Source organism: Meleagris gallopavo, chromosome 9, assembly GCF_000146605.3.
Source record: "Meleagris gallopavo isolate NT-WF06-2002-E0010 breed Aviagen turkey brand Nicholas breeding stock chromosome 9, Turkey_5.1, whole genome shotgun sequence".
Lineage (NCBI taxonomy): Eukaryota > Metazoa > Chordata > Aves > Galliformes > Phasianidae > Meleagris > Meleagris gallopavo.
This window is the reverse complement of record NC_015019.2, coordinates 7,518,034-7,528,886: the sequence shown is the minus strand read 5'-3', so window position 1 is coordinate 7,528,886 and position 10,853 is coordinate 7,518,034. Positions and strand designations below refer to the sequence as shown.

Genomic DNA, 10,853 nt, shown 5'->3' with positions numbered 1-10,853 from the left:
AGAAAAGAAAAGGTAATTCTTAGTTAAAAATAAATTTAAAATGGATAAAGACTGAAACTGCCTGATCAGGCATAGATGTAAGAACTTGCTGGAAACGAATTAGAACGTGGGGGAATGTTCACATTAACAAGAGCATAACTTAATGAGAAATTTTGAATAGTTCAAATGAAAGACGTGTTTATCTCACATTCTGAAAACTCCCTTCTCCCTTCTCTTTGCCTCCTGGAGGACCTGAGAACAAAGGCAGAGAAAGAGAGCAGTATGTAACATTATAGGTACAAATCTGAGATCAGTCAAGGTCATCAAAATACGAGCTGAGGCTGACTTCCTTTAATTTGCAAGAAGCTGCATTGCTTTCTCTGGGGATGTTCCAATAGCCAGGGAATGCGACAGAGCAGCAAAGGCTGTTTATGGTCTTTTTATTCACCGTTCCAGTTCACTATTCCAGTAACAGGCTAGACATGAACCATTTATACTAGCCTTACAGAACTTTCTTGAAGGAAGAAATTCTCACTAGAGCAATTAAAGCCTTAAAATATTTTGAGATAAAGCAAGGAGGAGCAGAAGAAGAAAGCTGAAACACTGCGAGAAGATGTTTTTCAGTTATAAAACAATCCCCACATTAAAAAAATAATAATAATATAAATACATTTCATTTCTCATCGCTACTTATCAGCATCTTATACTTCTGTTCTTGATTTGAACTCAAGCATCAAATACAAAAAGCTTTGGAAACTCATTGGGACAAATTAATCTTGATACAATCTGCATATGAATTTAGGCTACTTAGCTGGTTTCATTCCTATTTCAGCATTTTTCCCTAAAGAAATTCTAAAATAATCCATTTTACTTCTCACTATTACACCTTGCTAATAGTAACTTTTAAAATCTTAATTTGATGACTGCAAAGGATTTAAATTGTATGAAATTCTCTAAGTCCTACTCCAATGTATGTGCAGATTAAAATGTATCAATTTTATATTTTAATCTCTCATTCTATAATAGGACTTTATTGTAAGATCTGCAAAGGCTTGATGCAAATCAGAATTACCTTTCCCAATTTGATTTCATACTCCTATCTAGAATTCAGCTTCTTCTTCATCTTCATACGGAATGAAAACTTATCATCAACTTCTACAGCTTTCCTTAAAGCATACAGATGATACTTGCCATTTTTGTAGGTGCTCAGATGGAAGAAATAGAGCTTTTAGTTCTTTATAATGTCCACTCAGCTTGATATGAATAGATGGAAATACTTTCTACATTTGCACCTCTAAGCAATGTTTCCTTTAGTAAATAAGACAGCCTTATTGCAGGTGCTCTCCCATAGACTTTTATCAACTGCTTTTTGTATTAAAAGCTTTATTATTTTTAGCTCATGAACTTGATGCATCACCAAGAATGTTTATTGCTTAAGACTGCGGACAAAGGACTGTTTTAAGGGTTTTATAAAGATAGATAATGAAAGAGAAAAGCACTAATAATTCCATTAGCCATTCATTTCAGATCCACAAAAGTGGCAGTTCACTAACAACTACTATCTCACAGATATACACACACACTCAATACTTTTCTCTCTCATGGAAGCGTAAGGCACCTAGCACACTAAGTATTACCTATAAAGCAAGAAAGGCTTCCAGGCATTACAGTAATAAAAATAAATACTAGCCTACACAAGCTAACAGGAGTAAATACGAATACTTAAAATCCTTAGTGAATGGGAAACCATCAGATAACCTTCTCTGCTACAAAACCTCTTTTAAAATGTCAGATGTTATAACAATGCACTGATTTGCACAAAATAGACCATGATAAGGTTCTTAGGCAACTAGGTATAGAATTTGGTAGCATGCAGATTTTCAACATTCTATACGCATCCCATCAGAAAATCTTTTATCGTACTTGGCATCAGTGTTTACAGCTATAGTACTCTAGACCCCATGGCAATATTAAGACAGTCAATCAATTCATTCTAAGTAAAGAGCAAAGAATATGTTGCAGCATGCAGTGCCAGTAACCAGACTGATGAAAGGCCAGATCTACTGCTTCAAAGGAAAGCCATATCGAAACCAAAGGTGAACAATGTTTGGTTTCGCTTGGCTAGAAAATGAAACAAGAAAAGGTCATAAGCATTCAATGGTATTTGCTTAAAGTATACTGGAGTTTGAGCACTAGCCACAACAAAGGCTGAATTCAGATTCCTATTTCCATTTCCTACTGAAATATATCTATACATATACATATCTACATATGGAGAAACATACACACGCTTATATGTTATTGCAGACTTATCAGTATAAGTCTGGAAGGCTGATGTCAACTAGCTTTCCAACATGAGACAAGTAGACACTTAAATTCTAAAATGAAAATTAAACAGTGAATACACTGTTCTTGAATACACTAATCTTGAATTACTCCTCTTCAGTAATACAAATTTAACCCAGCAGCCGGGGATGCACAAAGAAAGTAAGTAAGCATTCTAGTTATAAATGATACTCTCCTTTGCAGGAGAGCACAAGTAGATCCTCTAATACTTCCCAATGAACAACTACAATAAGATATAAGGGGTCAAACATTTGAGTTCTATTTACTAGAATAACAGGAAATGCAACCATTCTTTTACTTTTCAACAACAGCAAAATCAAAGTAAAATATTTTAATCTGACTATAGTTACACCACAGCCACTATTTATCTAGAGCTAAAACCAGCGAGAGTGAATTTAGGATGGGGTCCTAATTAAGTAGGAGGCTTTGAAGTAATTATTTTTTCCTGAATGTTAAATGTCTTTACTGTACAGAGGTAAATACAGCATCCTGGGAGATGAGCAATCTGCAGATGATATAACCCAATTTTGGTACGACACAGCTGCTGTATTGTGCGTTTTGTTGCTGGTAGGCCTCCCAGGATTACGTGGCATTGCCTCTCCAAGGGGTTGGCAGAGCAGAACTCTATTGCTACAGCTCCTTCACTACAAAAGTTCAGACTCCCTGTAAACATTCTTGCAGTTGTTTGTAAGAGCTGCCACCCCTGTATTCAGTATGTTCTCCCAGAGGGAGAACTGAAAGGATTTAACTGAAATTCTACATAACAAAGAACAGGCTATGCGTCTGAGAGTGAAGAATCATCCTGACATATTGATTAACACCCAGCAGACACACTATAAATGAGGTATAATTTGTCAGGACACAGTGACAGTCTTTGCTTTCTTAAAGCTCATCTTCTATTCGCTCTTCTAACTTCCTTTGGTTAAAGCAATTTCTTGAGCTCGTCTTCAGCCAAGTGTCATCTGCTCTCTCCCATAATCGTTACCCTTCTCGCTAATTAGCAAGGTTTAGCTTCCTCCTGTTATGCACTTAATTAACTTCTCCACCTTTGGAAATGCAATTTCCCCTGGACAAAATTACTGTCATGACTGTTTCATACAATGAACTATTTCTAAGTACAGACTTCAAATGAAGCAACATTGTTCAGAAAGATAGTGAAAGGTGCAGAGGATTTTCTGAAAGTGAACTGACTCTATAACAGTGGCAAAGATAAGCATGCAGATAAAAAAATTAGGTATTAAAAAAAACTTATCCAAGGTACCACCATCAGGTTGGAGTACAGACTAACTTACTTAGGAAAGAGATGAAGAATAGCTATTGTGTGCATCACATTCTATCCTCTAACATTCATACAGTCACTTCCCAGTCTGTTAATATTTTTAACTGCATAATAGCAGTGAGTATATCTAAATTCAAAGCTTCATTTGTCATCCTGTTTCAACAGGTATGCAGCAGTAACAACACTTCTGCTGAAAGGTTGCACTTTATAGGCCAAGCAGAAATAAACAGGATATGGCAATAAATAGAAACAAGTCAAATAGTCCCAGCTCAAATGAATGGCAAATCAGAGGTACAGAACAGAATGTAAGTCTCTCATTTTCTTCTCCAATCCTTTATGGAACAAATTTATGTAGCTGCTTATGGACTCACGATGTTTGACCTAGATTCACTACAATGTGCTGAGATTCCTACTGCAATGGAAAAAGAATACATTTATATGAGCTTCCTTACTAGGACTACGTGCAGTTTCTCTACCTCATAGTCAGCACCAAAAGCAGGAAGTCACAGAAATCACAGGATATGAATGAAGATCATAAATGCCAGGAATTTAATGTTATCTTGCCTGAAGGACATTTAATATTCTTATTTATTGCTTTTGCTTTAAGGAAACATTTTAGTAAAAGAAATTATAGGAGCTTTTCGGATGTTGGGTTAATTCTGAAAATTAATGGCCTATTTGAAAGAATGTATACAAACAAATTCCTGCCTTTCATTTCATCCTAGATAACACTATGGATTTGGCCTGTAGCTCACTCTTACTGCTGCTCTTTTCCTTATACTCCTCTAGTAAAAAGAGATTTGTGCTTTTAGAAAAGAAACACTGTACCAAATATAATCATACCTCTATTTCTTCTCCTGTGGTACAATGTTCTCATAGTTTGTGGGAATTTAGGATGGAATAAGAAGCTGAGAGAGGGGACAGAAATTAGGAAGATATCAGGAATATTCTGCTAGCATTGCCAATCAGCATGTTTAATCATTAAAAGTCCATGTATTTAATGAAAATAGGTAATAGTTCTTCTCACAAAGTAAATGTGAAAATCTTATAAGCATGAATGTTTTAATATTCTCCTTATTCCAACTGACTTAAACTGCAAGGAAAATGAAAAACAGTCACAATTATGAAGATCACATATTTCTTAGACAATTTATGAGAATGCGAGTAACACTTATTTCTTTTTAATTAATAAACTACATTAACGAATTCAGATTACTAGTAACATGAAGTTTTAATCAATTACATTGGTTTAGTTAATGACCTTTTACAACTCACCTCAATTCCCAGAGAGTCCTATGGCAAGCAGGAGGATGACAATAACATCCATATGGGTCTTCAGATCATCACTGAAGTTGTTCCAGAATTTTATTAGAAACACAGATGGGTTTTCTAGAAGAAATTACAAAATTCCTTCATTCTGCAATGATCCTGTAGGGAATTTCCTAGCTGCAAAATCTATTCATTAGAATGCCAGCCAGAGTTGGTCAAATATTAAATGCAGTGATTTGTAAATGTCACTCCTCTCACCCCCCCATATAAAAACATAAATTGATGTATTCTAATGTAAGGGGTCGTGTTACTTGTTACTGGCAAATATCCATTCAAGTACTAGTCACTAAAGAACATTTTCATATATTCCCAAGGCTTCATGACTGCTTAACAGGAAATCTATATTAGAACTGGCCATTCACTGTTTTCCTTGATGCTTAATACTCTAATCATGAAACTGTATAGCACAAATACATAGCCAATAGAAAGGAAAACTCATTGAGCTACCCACTGACAGAACTGTTTATCAGAGAAACTTCTGGTAATTCGCTGTATTTCATATTAAGCCAAAGAGTTCATTTGTCAAGATGTTCTTGCACATAAAAAAGAACAAACAGTTATTTGAGAACAACTTGCTAATAGCTCCCTCCTTTCCACTTAACAGAAGAGACATGCTATTGAAAATTTAGATTCACTTCTTTTAATTTTGTTGTGCTACCATAAATTCTGGAAAAAAAAACCCCACCACCCTATGGAACATCTCAGCCAGGTGCAAAATAAAGGAGGAGCAAGAAAGAAGAAAAAAAAAATTAAATCCCCAAACAGATACTTATATGAATTGACAGAAAAATAGAGCCACCTCTTCAAATTTATTACATTTTGCTTTGACTACTTATTTGTAGGTTCCCTCTTCACTGCTGTATGACTGAATATTTAAGAATGAGACCTTTAGACTCAAACATGACTTAACCTGATAAATTTCTAGCCCAATTTACAGCAACGTCATGCATATGCTAAAACCCATCTAACATAAATATTTAATGAAGAAATAAACCTGCCAGAAGAATAAATTTACAACACATTTAGCGTACAGCATTTTAGAGGTGTCTGCCGAGTAGGTTTTGCTGTCGAGACAAGGTTTTAAACTGCCAATAGTTTAAAAGTAGTAATTTTTCATTGCATTTCATTCGTAAGCTCTGCTCCTTTTAAGAGACTCCAGGCTGTCAAGGTTAATTGAACCCTCAGGGCCCTCAGAATGACTGCACTCATTGGGGCTCTGCAGGCTCCAGCTCAGCTCCCTGATTCTTTTGCTCTAAATCTTGTCTCAAATGATCTTTTTCATAAATACAATTTCAACTTTAATCTCCACGATGATGATCTGCTGATCTAATTCTCTGCTTTAGACCTGTATCTGTCTGCCCAGACTAAAATGGCTATCTTTCTGACATTTCATCATCAGCTTAAAACACCGTATGCACATAATAAGGAGCAGAGAAGAAGAAAGCTAGAATTTTCTTTTTGTCTAGACAGCATGAAATGCGCCTGGATGACACTAAAAATTCCACATCCAAACTTTTTGAACTAACCCGCTTTTTGCCATCAAACATTTCTAAGATTTGTTCCTTGCAGGAGCTCCAGAGCTCTTTCACAGAGCTGCTGGCAGATCTGCCACAATTCCCCAACTCCTGGGAAATTCACAACCATAGTCTGGCTGTTTCTCTGTTGGTGAAAGCAGAGGAGCACGATTCGTAGGTCAGGATGTAAGTACACTGGTCTTCCGTCAGCCGGTCACAGAGAAACTGCCCTGTGATGAAGCGACTCATCAACTCATCAACTTTACTAAAGCAAAGTGCTTCTATTCTAAGTTTGGAAAAGGCATCGAGGGAAAAAAAAGATATAAGAAACAAATGGGCTAGGTTTGTGTTTAGCTTTGTCTAATATGATGCATCACTACAGACAAAATAGCTAAATTTCCCTACCAAATTGTCTAACATCTTTAGACCAGTTTTACTCTCCTAGTAAGTGCAGATGCTCCATTGCGTTTAGAGGACTCACGTCCCCTTAGGAAACCGATTTTAAGAAAACTTTTGCTTTCCTTCTGAAATGGGGTTTTCAAAATTTAACTTGTCAGGTTTTCTGTTGGAAATCTATCTATTTCCACATATCTAGTATATCTATTTTGGCTTTCTATTGTCATTCAGAGAGAAACAAGTGCCTTGATACTCTATTAATATACACAATAAATTTCACTTTCTGATGAACAATATCCATTGTTTCCTTTTTTGTTTTAAGATCCAAAGTATTCAATCTCCTGCTGAGGAATCTTTCTGCCAAAAGAGAACATTTTCTCCCAAAAGTTAATTTCATACAACAACCAACCAACCAAATAAATAAATGATTTCAACTTTTGAAAGACTCACAGCCAGAAAATGATAGCTTGAAAGTAAAACTGAAAAAGTAAAACAGGGAGAATGATACATTCATTGGGAGTCTTTATATCTACATAAATGAGCACAAGTGGGACTCTATAAAGTACCACTTTGAAACTTAAATTAACCATTCACTATTATTCTCATTAAATTAAAACATTAAGAGCAGCTATCTAATTCAGAAATAGTCAATAGAAGTGCTTTATCAAATTGTGTTAAAAACCACTGTGGCCACTTCAAAAGTCAAACTACTATGTCTCTCTTATTTTCATTTAAATATTCACATTTTTAACAGTCCACAAAAGATTTTAACTCATGTGACATTTGAAACTCAGATAATGATCAAACTGATGGATTCAAAAGGCAAAGAAGCCATGGATTTGCAAATCTGTTAAGTTAAAAACTTCAAATAAAAACCCCAAACTAAAAACCTATCAAAATCACACTACATATGAATGATGCCAGGCTCCATTCTGCACTTCATTGTGTTCTGTGTTGTATAAGGTGATGAGGCTGATGAAACCCAACACAGTACAATGTACTGGATCTGGAGCACAAAGGTAAATCAAATTTTTCCAGACAAGTTGACACACAGCCAAGCAGCAACTAGGTACCACTTTTATTACAAATGGGAAATGTATTACTCTCAAATTGCTTTAGTGTTTTTAACCAGGTTCTTACTATTAAAGCTGCATCACCCTTGCAGAAGTGATTGAGTGCACTCCTTATACAAGAATAATTTTCTGATTTTTCAAAATATGCATTGCCTTGAGTGTACTTTTCCCTCAGGTACTTTTTGCCTCCTAAGAGATTAGGATATGTTTTTAGAAACTCCATCCATCTGAAGTGTCCCAGTTTCAGTACTTCCCCAGTTTGTTCACATGCACAGATCCTTTTAATCTTTTTCTTACATTGAGAACCATTTAAAACTAGCACTGACAGAAATGTATTTTGCTCTGCATCAACTTTTCCTGATGAAAGTATTTTCCTGTTCCCTGAGGAAGTAGTCACTGGAACTAAGCATAGTATTTATTTTAATGCAGGGTTCAAGAAGGTATCAGCACTGCTGTTTACTAGGCAGTATCTTCCATTCTGCTCTGCATCACAATGAGAATGCTAAACTGCATCCCAGTTACTAAACCTGAGCAGGGAAGATTCATACAGACTTCTGCACCCAGAGAGGCTATAATAATTAACTTCTCAATAAAGCTGTAATTAATTATTGACAATTTAATGTCCCTACTTTTAACCTTAAATAACAGGCGGGAAAATTACTGTCTGTCATCTTCAGTACTGCCAGGTGCAGCACATGTGCTCTCAATCAGGTCATCCCATCTACATCAGCCACTTACACTATCCATTCATTCTGTAGCTGCATCTTCCCCTTCATAACGATGGATTCTTCACTTGAATAATTTAAGTCTGAGTTTTATAATAGACACTCATCATTTAGTAAAATGAGCTGCTGAACGGACCTTGAAAGCAGATCATCTCTAATGTTTTACACAAAAACACATCTCTCAGCTACTTAGAAAACCACAACTCTGCTAGCTGATATTAAATAGTAGTTACTAAGCTGGATACGTAACCATGCCCTCTTCTATTCGTTTTCTCTGTAGTCACTTTGTGTTTTGAGTACATCTATTAATTTATAAGGTGTCTGTTGTTGTAGATAGCTTTTAAATAGTTAATAGGAATCCATGGCTCCTCACCCACCAGCACAACCACACTCTGCCTAATAAACTCCTCTTGCACTAAAATAATGATCCTCACTTCTCTTTCACACCTCTCATGCTGAATTCACAGTTGTATAGTAATATATTTCACAATGTATGAAAGAAAAATACTGTATAGCTTTTCCATGGAAATTGCTTTCGTATCACAGGGATTCAGAAACTCTACAACCAAACAACAAACAACCTGAAAAGTATTCATATCATGTGTCTCTGAGAAAAAAATTTAAGTTATGAATCCCATGTGTATCAATACATGGCATCTGCCCAACTTGGTGAACTTCTGGTTAGAAATTTCATGCAGAATATATATATGCAAAAACATTTCTGTAGCTAAGGATGACTAGGAAAGTTAAGTCACAACTCTGAAACCCTATAATTGTTAGCCCATTCAATTTAGCAGCTAAGATAAGTGGTTTCAAAACAGACACAAAAACAATGATGTCCAAAACAAGGAAAAGCTCTTATTATTTAGATGTAGCTGGGGGGAAGAAAAAAAAAAACAAACAAAAAAACAACACACACACACAAAAAAATGTATAGGATGTCTTGAAGAGCTGCAATTTGCTTATAATTTCCGAGCCAGCTTTCTTGTCCTGATTGTGTACGTGTTTGAAGTATTTTAAGTGGTTGAAATACAGAATGATTCAAGGCTTCACAAACTAACATCCCGTTTTATCTTTATTTTGGGAAATACATTTGATCTGTTGAAGGCTTTGGTTAGATATAAAGGGTTATACTCACTTTTTTTTATAGTCTAGTTTTCAAATGGAAGAAGTAGGCAAGCGAAGACTTTCATTTAGTCAGATCTGGGTCTGAAAACAGATAAAAGCATTTGAGGCTGAGTATAACCCTGGTATTACAGATCTTCCATGCTCAGAGTCCCCTGAGAAGCTCTAATGTTTTTGCTTACCAAACATGAACTTTTAAATGTGAGATCTATTTGACAATGAATTTCTAGTAATAGGCACAAATTCTTTTGAAATGAGTGTCAATTTCTTGTTTCCAGACATTCTTTCTTAAATGTTTCTAGCTGATTTAAATCATCACCTATGTCAGCTGGTATGGGGGAGGCAGGCTGACTCTTGTGTTCCAAAGAGACTATACATTACGCGGCACCCTCCACCCCCAGCACAGTCTTTTAGCATTAGTCTATCCACATCAGCCTCATCAAACAACAGCAAGCCCTAAGGTTTTCCACCAGACTTCAACTTTGCTATTCAGCATGGAGTTTTTAACATTAACCTTCATACAATGTGCATCAGTGCATGAATGTTTCCCATGTGGTGAGTTGACAGCTACACATGCCAAAAATCTCTCTTTCCATGCAATCTAACACCAGCAGAACTGCAGGACAGGATTTTTTCTCCCTCGTGCACAGCTTGAGCCAGCTGCAGTGCAAGGCTAACAAACATACAGCGGTCACTAAAAAAAGTCTGTATGGAGAGCTGGTTGGGAATCCAGCACACAGCACATCTGGGGCACAAGGAAATATCACAGGTAGAATGATCCTTCTCTTTTGAGTGCTTACACTTGACTGTCACATAGCTCAGTGTACAGCATGCCTCTGCTGAAGCCATGTGATGGTATAAATCTTTGGAGAAGCTGTTACAGAGTCCTCAGAGGGCATGTCGCTGAGATTTCTTTATTGAAGTCACAAGTTTCCTTTTGCTTGCACATATTCCTAACACTTCCTGAAATTTGTCACCTTCAGGCTTTCAGTGAACTCTTATTAAAATGTATTTGGCATCTTGTGCCTTTGATTTAATTCCATTTTTTTTTTCTCATCGGCATCAAGAAATTAAACTGTGACATGCA

The 10,853-nt window shown here is 36.1% G+C and overlaps 1 long non-coding RNA gene across 1 annotated transcript in view; it reads right to left on the bottom strand.

The window, feature by feature from the left end:
* Positions 1-4,987, bottom strand: part of LOC109369050 — a 19,002-nt gene extending 14,015 nt beyond the window's left edge. The window contains exon 1 of the long non-coding RNA XR_002117668.1: positions 4,880-4,987. This is a non-coding gene — a long non-coding RNA (uncharacterized LOC109369050). The remainder of the gene's footprint in view (positions 1-4,879) is intronic.
* Between the last annotated feature and the right edge of the window lie 5,866 nt (positions 4,988-10,853).